Source organism: Triticum aestivum, chromosome 4B (assembly GCF_018294505.1).
Source record: "Triticum aestivum cultivar Chinese Spring chromosome 4B, IWGSC CS RefSeq v2.1, whole genome shotgun sequence".
Classification (NCBI taxonomy): Eukaryota; Viridiplantae; Streptophyta; class Magnoliopsida; order Poales; family Poaceae; genus Triticum; species Triticum aestivum.
In genome coordinates, this window is record NC_057804.1 from 23,755,527 (window position 1) to 23,766,878 (window position 11,352).

At 41.9% G+C, this 11,352-nt stretch overlaps 1 long non-coding RNA gene across 1 annotated transcript; it reads right to left on the reverse strand.

Moving 5' to 3' along the window:
• Nucleotides 1-273: 273 nt before the first annotated feature.
• On the reverse strand, nt 274-2,144 carry LOC123094270 (uncharacterized). The gene is made up of 3 exons (XR_006445784.1): nt 1,092-2,144; nt 756-973; nt 274-661 (listed from the first exon to the last, which is right to left on the reverse strand). It is a non-coding gene; the product is annotated as an uncharacterized lncRNA (long non-coding RNA).
• Between the last annotated feature and the right edge of the window lie 9,208 nt (nt 2,145-11,352).

Genomic DNA, 11,352 nt, shown 5'->3' on the forward strand with positions numbered 1-11,352 from the left:
AATCGAACAGTTAGCAATCAATCAATAATTTTGAGACCTCCCAATCTCATGATATATCCAATATCTATGAAATCATAAAAGGACATGTAATAAGAATGGGAGAAAACACATTACATAAGGTATACATGAAAAGTAACTACCTGATACAATCACCCAGGTTTGACACTGCTTTGAAGGACAAACTGCAAAATTTATGGTTGCATAACTACATATGAGATAAATATTGAGTAAGTCAACCTAAGTAAAAAAAATTGCAACTACATATTAGGCCTTCTTTTTTTTGCTCCACTAATATATATGTTTGGGCGACTTCTTATCCTAGCTACAAAATATTTGTATTGTCAATATCGTCTACATCTCTTTTTGCTCCTTTAATATATGAGACTGTACACATTTTTTCTGAATACATATCTCCGAAACCTGAACAAAAATGGAAAATATCATCTACTATATCCCATAGAAGGAGAGAAAAAGAAATGGAAATTCTGACTTCATTTATAATTCTCCTTCCATCTCTTTCTATTGCTTTACAGCCACTGAGATCGACGATGAAAATATTGATCAACAACAGGCTCCAGGTTCCTATCAAAGTGACGCCCCCATTTGGTGTCCTGAAGAAACGCAACTTCTCTATGCTAATGTCGTTTTTGCATTGTTTGGCCTGTGAAGTTTACTAAGAGTCAAATTATATAAACAGTTGTAATAAGTAAATTGGATATAATGCATTCTCAGTATAGTTCAGAAATCCAAAATACCTCAATGAAGTTATAGGCTGACCAAAGAGAGTTGGCAGGAATACAAATAAAACATCATGAGAAGAAAAATAAGTAGCAGCATGATATAGGTGGCAGGACTGGCAGCTTAGAGATCTCCTCGGTTTGTTCATCCTCTTCAGTGTCTCATACTGGAAGGATATTGCTGCACTGCTGCCAACAGAACGTCTTGCCTATGTTGGACTTGGACTCAGCATCATCTTTCAAGCGTGAGCATATAGTGAATAAATAAATCCGGAGCGAGAAATACAATGGATGATGTCTAAGGGAAGATCGTAGTCCGAGATATGGTTTACAGTTGCGTGTAGCTGCTGTTACCTGATCGTCGCCGAGGCGCAGGGTGCAGCCAGTCAGCACGTAGTGCAGGGGAGTGTCATCGGGGACGTGCCAAAACCACAACTTGAATGTGGAACAACCCAGGCAGACCGCCGGACCATCGGTGCCAAACTGCTCGCTTGTGCACGGCACTCTAGCTTTTCTCCTCCTTCAGCGACCTGTCCACGTACTTTAGGCGAATAAAAATGAGTGAGGCATCGTGCCCCTCATGGAGGCAGTGCAATCCTCCCCACCTCTATGTTTGAGTTGATGACAATCACTGAGAACGAAATTGATCTTCTTGCTCCATCTCCAGGCTTTCTGAATTCCGCTTGCCCATGATTTCCACAAAGAATTTCAGAACCCTAATTAACTTCAACCTGCACACCCATAATTGCGTAAGTATTATTGGCCTAAATCATTCAGCTTCAGAAGAGGACACTGCATAGGAAGAGGAGACTGTGCATAGGAAGTGATAACACATCACCTGAATACACAAAAAAAATACAAAGAAAAAAGACTGGCATGGGTAGGTATACTGCAAGTTATATGCAGCTTACGTTATTCCTAGTAAACATCAATATCTCTAACTACCGAGCAGTCTGCGGCCAACACACATGGGCGGGCAAACTTCATAGACCTAATTAATTTCAAGTTATAAGACTATTGCAAGATGCCATGGAAGAACAGAGAGGGGGTTGACAGAGCAAGGAGGAGAAACGAAAGCCCAGCGTAAAAATCCCATGCCGGTGTAGATCCAGGGGAGGAGGGGCTCCAGGGTTCACCGCCAGTATCCCATGGCGATGCAGCCATGGAGTGGAGGAACGAATCCAGCTAGCTGCGGGCGGATGTCATGGTGGTGCATCTATGCAGGGGAGGAGAGGCTCTAGCTAGATCAAGCAGAAGGATCTAGGGCATCGACGTGGTGGCGGCGTGAGGATGGGGAGGGTCTGTTGATGACCTGGTAGCGGCATGGGGATGGGGAGACCCGGTTGATCGATAGAGAACGTGAGCACGGGGAGGGTCTATTGATGTCCTGGTGGCGGCCTGAGGATGGGGAGGCTAGGTTTATTTTTGAGATCGATAGAGAAGTTCCAGGGAATATTTTCGGACGGGATAGGTGAAGTTTTTTTTTTTGTTAAACCAAGGCCAATTTCCATGTAAGTAATGGCAATGGTGGGTAATTTTAAAGTCTTAATTCCAATGGCTATTAATCGTTAATCCACCAAATAGATGGTTAGATATTTCTAATTATTGTGGGAATTTTAATCTATTTCTCTTGTTTGTGGTTAACCTGTCAATTACTTTTTATATATAAATAGATACTGAATGAAATAGGCAAAGAAAACAGCGATATGGGTTGGGCCTCCGGTTAGTAGGTTAGTCCCAAAAGTGATATAAATATGTAAAATAAATCCCACAAACATCCGAAAGGGGTAATATAATAGCATGGAACAATCAAAAATTATAGATACGTTGGAGACGTGTCAAGCATCCCCAAGCTTAATTCCTGCTCGTCCTCGAGTAGGTAAATGATAAAAACTGAATTTTTGATGTGGAATGCTACCTAGCATAATTCTCAATGTAATTTTTTTTATTGTGGCATGAATGTTCAGATCCAAATGATTCAAAATAAAAGTTCATATTGACACAAAAATAGTAACACTTCAACCATACTAATCAAAGCAATCATGTCTTCTCAAAATAACATGGCTAAAGAAAGTTCATCCCTACAAAATCATATAGTTAGGCTATGTTTCATTTTCGTCACACAAAAATGTTCCCAAATTCTACACCCCCAATGACAAGCCAAGCAATTGTTTCGTACTTAAATAATCTCAAACTTTTTCAACTTTCACGCAATACATGAGCATGAGCCATGGATATAGCAGTATGGGTGGAATAGAATATGATGATGGGGATTGTGTGGAGAAGACAAAAAAGAAGAAAGTCTCACATTGACGAGGATAATCAACGGGCTATGGAGATGTCCATCAATTGATGTCAACATGAGGAGTAGGGATTGCCATGCAACGGATGCACTATAGCTATAAATGAATGAAAGCTCAACAAAAGAAAACTAGTGGGTGTGCATCCAACTTTCTTGCTCACGAAGACCTAGGGCATTTGAGCAAGCCCATCGTAGGAATATACAAGCCAAGTTCTATAATGAAAAATTCCCACTAGTATATGAAAGTGACAACATATGAGACTCACAATATGAAGAACATGGTGCTACTTTGAAGCACAATATCTGAGACTCACTATATGAAGAACATGGTGCTACTTTGAAGCACAAGTGTGGAATAAGAGATAGTAACATTGCCCCTTTTTATTTATTTTCTCTTTTTTCTCTTTTTTTCTTTTTCTTTTCTTTTCTTTTCTTTTCTTTGGCCTTTCTTTTTTCTTCTTTTGGCCTTTCTTTTTTTTCTTTGGGACAATGCTCTAATAATGATGATCATCACACTTTTATTGATTACAACACATGAATTACAACTCGAAACTAGAACAAGATATGACTCTATATGAATGCCTCCGGCGGTGTACCGGGATGGTGCAATGAATCAAGAGTGACATGTATGAAAAATTATGCATGGTGGCTTTGCCACAAATATGATGTCAACTACATGATCATGCAATGGCAATATGACAAAAGTAATGTATGTCATGATGATAAATGGAACGGTGGAAAGTTGCATGGCAATATATCTCGGAATGGCTATGGAAATGCCATAATAGGTAGGTATGGTGGCTGTTTTGAGGAAGATATAAGGAGGTTTATGTGTGATAGAGCATATCGTATCACGGGGTTTGGATGCACTGGCGAAGTTTGCACCAACTCTCGAGGTGAGAAAGGGCAATGCACGGTACCGAAGAGGCTAGCAATGGTGGAAAGGTAAAAGTGCGTATAATCAATGGACTCAACATTAGTCAAAAGAACTCATATATACTTATTACAAAAATTTAGAAGTCATCAAAAACCAAGCACTACATGCATGCTCCTAGAGGGATAGATTGGTAGTAAAAGACCATCGCTCGTCCCCGACCGCCACTCATAAGGATGCACAATCCAAGTACACTTCATGTTTCAAATTTGTTACACAACTTTAACCATGCGTGCATGCTACGAGACTTGCTAACTTCAACACAAGGATTCTTTAAATTCATAATCACCCAACTAGCATGACTTTAATATCACTACCTCCATATCTCAAAACAATTATCAAGTATCAAATTGATCATAGCATCCAATTCACTTCCTATGATAGTTTTTATTATACCCAACTTGGATGCCTACCATTCTAGGACCAATTTTATAACCATAGAAAATACCATGTTGTTCTAAAAGACTCTCAAAATAATATAAGTGAAGCATGAGAGACTAGCAATTTCTACAAAATTAAGCCACCGCCGTGCTCTAAAAGATATAAGTGAAGCACTAGAGCAAAAACTATCTAGCTCAAAAGATATAAGTGAAGCACATAGAGTATTCTAATAAATTTCAATCAAGTAAGATTATCCCAAAAGGTGTGTACAGCAAGGATGATTGTGGAAAACTAAAAATCAAATACTAATATCATACACGACGCTCCAAGCAAAACACATATCATGTGGCGAATAAAAATATAGCTCCAAGTAAAGTTACCAATGAACGAAGACGAAAGAGGGGATGCCTTCCCGGGGAATCCCCAAGCTTAGGATTTTGGCTACTATTGAATATCTTGGGGTGCCATGGGCATCCCCAATCTTAGGCTTTTGCCACTCCTTATTCTATAGTCCATCAAATCTTTACCCAAAACTTGAAAACTTCCCAACACAAAACTCAACTGGAAATCTCATAAGCTCTGTTAGTGAAAGAAAACAAAACCACCACATCAGGCACTGTAATGAACTCATTCTTTATTTATTTTGGTGTTAAACCTACTGTATTCCAACTTATCTACGGTTTATAAGCTATTTTAGTAGCCATAGATGCATCAAAATAAGCAAACAACACACGAAAGGCAGAATCTGTCAAAAACAGAACAGTCTGTAGCAATCTATAACTAACACAAACTTCTGAAATTCTAAAAATCCTACCAAAATAGGAAGCCCTGGAAAATTTGTCTATTGATCAGCAGCAAAAGGAATCAATGCAAAAGCACGTTTCTGTGATTTAACAAAACTAAATTTGTGCGTGCAAAGTTTCTGTTTTTCAGCAGAATCAAATCAACTATCATCATAGGTTATCCTATAGGTTCGACTTGGCACAAACACTAACTAAAACATAAAAACACATCTAAACAGAAGGTAGATGCAAAATTTATTACTAAACAGAAACAAAAACAAAAAGCACAAATAAAATTGGGTTGCCTCCAAACTAGCGCTATTGTTTAACGCCCCTAGCTAGGCACAAAAGCGAAGATAGATCTAAGTAGCGCCATCTTTAATTTTCAGTTTTATAGCGGAGTCATGCTCGAATCCGGGAGGTTCTTTACGTTTCCCTTCATACTCGGAAATTTTTAGATCTAAATAATCCAACCTCTTATTGCAAAGAGTAATCAAGATATTCATGCGGTGAAGATTTCCGCTAACACTTTTAAGAGGCTCAAGAGACTTTTGTAATATTTTTGTTACTTCGCAAATCTTTCCAAACACTTGTGTTTCTTCTTGGGTAGGATGTGATCCTCCCTTTTGAGGTAGTGTTCCCACTATTCCCTCTATAATTTCATGCGCAATACTAGGATCAATTTCAATAAATTTCCCTTGGCAATGCAATCCAAGAGTTGTCTATGCGTCATATTTAACCCAACATAAAAATTGCGAAGAAGAATTATAAAGTTCACCTCTAGGGTGCACTTGCGATAAGATTCCATCATCCTATACCAAGCATCTTTTAAGTTTTCTCCCTGCCTTTGCTTGAAGTGAAGAACTTCAAACTCGGGAGACATAGGAGCGGATAAGGAACTAGCCATAACGAAAAGGCAAACGATCTAACACACGAGCAAACAGAAAAGGCAAGCGAAAAAGAGAGGAGAAGGTTGGGAAAGAGAGGGCGAATAAAACGGCAAGTGTGAGGTGGGGGAGGGGAAAACGAGAGGCAAATGGCAAATAATGTAAATGCGAGGGAGATGAGTTTGTGATGGGTACTTGGTATGTCTTGACTTGAGCGAAGACTTACCCGGCAATGGCAACATCCACGCCGGTTGGTTTTCCTTCTTGCTACGTCCTGAGCTTGCGTTGGTTTTCCTTGAAGAGGAAAGAGTGATGCAGCAATAGTAGCATAAGTATTTCCCTCAGTTTTTGAGAACCAAGGTATCAATCCAGTAGGAGGCTCCTCAAAAGTCCCACGCACCTACACAAACAAACAAAGAACTCGCAACCAATGCAATAAAGGGGTTGTCAATCCTTTCACGGCCACTTGCAAAAGTGAGATCTGATAGAGATAATATGATAAGATAAATATATTTTTGGTATTTTATAATATAGATGCAAAAAGTAAAGATGCAAATAACAGTAGATTGAAAGCTTATATGATAAAAGATAGACAGGGGCCATAGGTTTCACTAGTGGCTTCTCTCAAGATAGCATAAGTATTATGGTGGGTGAACAAATTACTGTCGAGCAATTGATAGAAAAGCGAATAATTATGAGAGTATCTAGGCATGATCATGTACATAGGCATCATGTCCGCGACAAGTAGACCGACTCCTGCCTGCATCTACTACTATTACTCCACACATCGACCACTATCCAGCATGCATCTAGAGTATTAAGTTCATAAGAACAGAGTAACGCATTAGGAAAGATGACATGATGTAAAGGGATAAACTCAAGCAATATGATATAAACCCCATCTTTTTATCCTCGATGGCAACAATACAATACGTGCCTTGCAACCCTTTCTGTCACTGGGTAAGGGCACGCAAGATTGAACCCAAAGCTAAGCACTTCTCCCATGGCAAGAAAGATCAATCTAGCAGGCCAAACCATACTGATAATTCGAAGAGACTTGCAAAGATAACTCAATCATACATAAAAGAATTCAGAGGAGATTCAAATATTTCTCATAGATAAACTTGATCACAAACCCACAATTCATCGGATCTCTACAAACACACAGCAAAAAGAGTTACATCGAATAGATCTCCACAAGAGAGGGGGAGAACATGGTATTGAGATCCAAAAAGAGAGAAGAAGCCATCTAGCTAATAACTATGGACCCGAAGGTCTGTGGGAAACTACTCACAACTCATCGGAGGGGATATGGTGTTGATGTAGAAGCCCTCCGTGGTTGATTCCCCCTCGGGCGAAGCACCAGCTAAGGCTCCAAGATGGGATCTCGCGGATACAGAAGGTTACGGCGGTGGAAATTGTTTTTCGTTGGCTCCCTGGGTGTTTTCGGGGTACGTGGGTATATATAGGAGGAAGAAGTATGTCGGTGGCCACCTCAGGGGCCCAGGAGACAGGGGCGCACCCAGGAGGGGTGGGCGCACCCTCCTATTTCCTGGACGCCTCGATTGCTTCTTGACTAGCACTCCAACTCCTTTGGATCACGTTCGTTCCAAAAATCACGCTCCCGAAGGTTTCATTCCGTTTGGACTCCATTTGATATTCCTTTTCTTCGAAATACTGAAATAGGCAAAAAACAGCAATACGGGCTGGGTCTCCGGTTAGTAGGTTAGTCCCAAAAATGATATAAATATGTAAAATAAAGCCCATAAACATCCAAAAGGGGTAATATAATAGCATGGAACAATAAAAAATTATAGATACGTTGGAGACGTATCAGCTTACATGGCGGTCATCAACACTCACATTTTTGGCCGATTCTCGCCCGTTTCGTCGACTATTACTCACTGTTTTGGGGTCCAAGAGTGATTTCCACGATTAGCGAACCCTGGGGTGTGTTTATGTTCGGTCATCAACACTCGTGATTTTTGTCGATTCTGACCCGTGTCGTGGACTATTACTCACCGTTTTGTGGTCCCAAAGTGATTTCCATGGTCGTCGAACCCCAAGGTGTGCTTACGTGTTGGTCATCAAGAAACGCAGTTTGGGCTGATTCTGGCCTATTTCTTGGACTATTACTCACTGTTTTGGGGTCCCATAGTGATTTCCAGGATTGACGATCCCGGGGTGCATTTACGTGTTGGTCATCAACACTCGCTTTTTTTGTCTATTCTGGCCCGTTTCATGGACTATTACTCAGCGTTTTGGAGTCTCGAAGCATTTTCAATGGTTGTTAAACCCCAAGGTGCACTTACATGTCGGTCATCAACAATCGCAGTTTGGGCCGAGTCTGGCCTGTTTTTTGGACTATTACTCACCGTTTTGGGGCCCCGAAGTCATTTCTACGATTGACGAACCCTAGTGTGCGTTTACGTGTCGGTCATCAACACTCGTGATTATTATCGATTCTGACCCATTTTGTGGACTATTACTCACCATTTTGGGGTCCCAAAGCGATATCCATAGTTGTTAAACAAGAAGGTGCGCTTACGTGTTGGTCATCAACACTCACAGTTTTGGCCGATTCTGGCCCATTTCATGGACTATTACTCACTGTTTTGGGGTCCCAGAGTGATTTCCACGACTGATGAACTTTGGGGTGCGTTTACGTGTCGGTCATCAGCACTCGCGGTTTTGATCGATTCTGGCCCGTTTATTGGACTATTACTCACCGTTTTGTGGTCCCAAAGCAATTTCCACAATTGACGAACCCCGGGGTGCATTTATGTGTCGGTCATCAACACTCACGGTTTTGGCTGATTCTGGCCCGTTTCGTGGACTGTTACTGACTGTTTTGGGGTCTCGGAGTGATTTCCACGATTAATGAACCCAGGGTGGGTTTGCGTGTCGGTCATCAACACTCACGGTTTTTGTCGATTCTGGCTCGTTTCATGGACTATTACTAACTTTTTTGTGGTCCCAAAGCGATTTCCAGGGTTGTTAAGCCCCAAAGTGTGGTTACATGTTGGTTGTTAAGACTCGGAGTTTGTGCTGATTCTGGCCCGTTTCTAGGACTATTACTCGATTTTGAGGTCCCGAAGTGATTTCCATGATTGAGTTACCCCGGTGTGCGTTTACGTGTCAGTCATCAACACTCACAATTTTGGCCGATTCTTGTCCATTTCATGCACTATTACTCAGCGTTTTGGAGTCCCAGAGCGATTTCCACGATTCTCGATCCCCGGGGTGTGTTTACATGTCCGTCGTCAACACTCACAGTTTTGGCCAATGCTGAAATATTTTGTAGACTATTACTCACCGTTTTGGGGTCCCGAAGCAATATCTATAGTTGTTGAACCCCAAGGTGCGCTTACGTGTCGGTTATCAACACTCACATTTTTGGCCGATTCTGGCCCGTTTCGTGGACTATTACTCACTCTTTTGGGGTCCCGGAGTCATTTTCACGATTGACGAACCCGGGATGCATTTACGTGTTGGTCATCAACACTCTTGGTTTTTGTCTATTCTGGCCCATTTCATGGACTATTACTCACCGTTTTGGGGACCTGAAGCATTTTCCATGGTTGTCAGACCCCAAGGTGCGCTTACGTGTCCGTCATCAACAATCGCAGTTTGGGCTGATTCTGGCCCGTTTTTGGACTATTACTCACCGTTTTGGGGTCCCGAAGCGATTTCCATAGTTGCTGAACTCAAGGTGCGCTTACGTGTCGATAATCAACACTCACAATATTGGCCGATTCTAGCCCGTTTCATGGACTATTACTCACTGTTTTGGGGTCCCAAGTGATTTCCGCGATTAACGAACCCCAGGGTGCGTTTATGTGTCGGTCATCAACCCTCACAGTTTTGGCCGATTCTGGCCCGTTTTGTGAACTACTACTCACTATTTTGGGGCCCCAAGAGATTCGCATGATTAAAGAACCTTGGGGTGCATTTACGTGTCGGTCATCAACACTCACAGTTTTGGCCGATTCTGGCCCGTTTCATGGACTGTTACTCACTGTTTTGGGGTCTCGGAGTGATTTCCATGATTAACGAACCCAGGTTGCGTTTACGTGTTGGTCATCAACACTCGCGGTTTTTGTCAATTCTGGCCCGTTTCATGGACTATTACTCACCGTTTTATGGTCCCAAAGCAATTTCCACGATTGACGAACCCCGAGGTGTGTTTACGTGTCGGTCATCAACAATCGCAGTTTACGGGTCGGTCATCAACACTCGCGATTTTTATCGATTCTAGCCCGTTTCATGGACTATTAAATACCGTTTTGTGGTCCCCAAGCGATTTCCATGGTTGTCAAACCCCAAGATGAGCTTACATGTTGCTCGTCAACACTCGTAGTTTGGGCCGATTCAGGCCCGTTTCCTGGACTATTACTCATTGTTTTGGGGTCTCGGAGTGATTTCCACGATTGATGAACCCGGGGTGCGTTTACGTGTTGGTCATCAACACTCACGGTTTTGTCTATTCTGACCCGTTTCATGGACTATTCCTCAGGAAATTCATCTGGATACTCACTGACCACAGGAATCAATTCCAATTCTTCGGCCATAGCCGTGAAAACCATTTACTTCTTGGGCATGCTCGTGCGGGCATAAAACCTTGTGGTGCGACCTTCCTGACTTGTCATGGTGACTTCTTTGGTCGCACAGTTGATGCATACTTGATATTGGGTTAACCAATTAATTCTCGGAATAACATCCGATTTGACAGACTCGATGATTATCAAGGATGTTGGAAACTTGACTCCCTTGATATCAATTTCCAAATTATGGAAGACCAGGTTGCTTTCGAGCACCGATCCCGGGGATTGTACCATCATGTTTTTTTCCCAAAATCGAGCAAGGAAATTTGTTTTGGGCAATAAAACTCCGCGAGACAAAAGAGAGGGAAGCCCAAGAGTCAAATAAAATTATTGTAGGTATGTTATTAACAGGAAACATACCAATCACGAATTATGGGTCCTCTTGGGCTTCGTCAGTGGAGAGGTGATGGATTTGTCCTTGGATGGCCCTCGGGATGGAAAATGGCTCCAGGTGGTTGACTTGTGGATGGAGTGGAGCGGTTGGCTTGCCATTCTTGGGGTACTGTCTGGCGTAATGTCCGGTTTGTCCACAGTTAAAGCAGGAATTGTTGCGCTGACATTCTTCACATACCAAACTAGTCACGATATTCTTTACTTCAGTAGTGGTCTTGTTGACATTCTGCTGCCAATGGGGTTTGTACTCAACCTGAGTCGGTTTCCAAGTACGAGCCTTCTACACTGGTCACATATCCTTCTTAGGCTCGAATTTGCGCTTCTGGTCATTA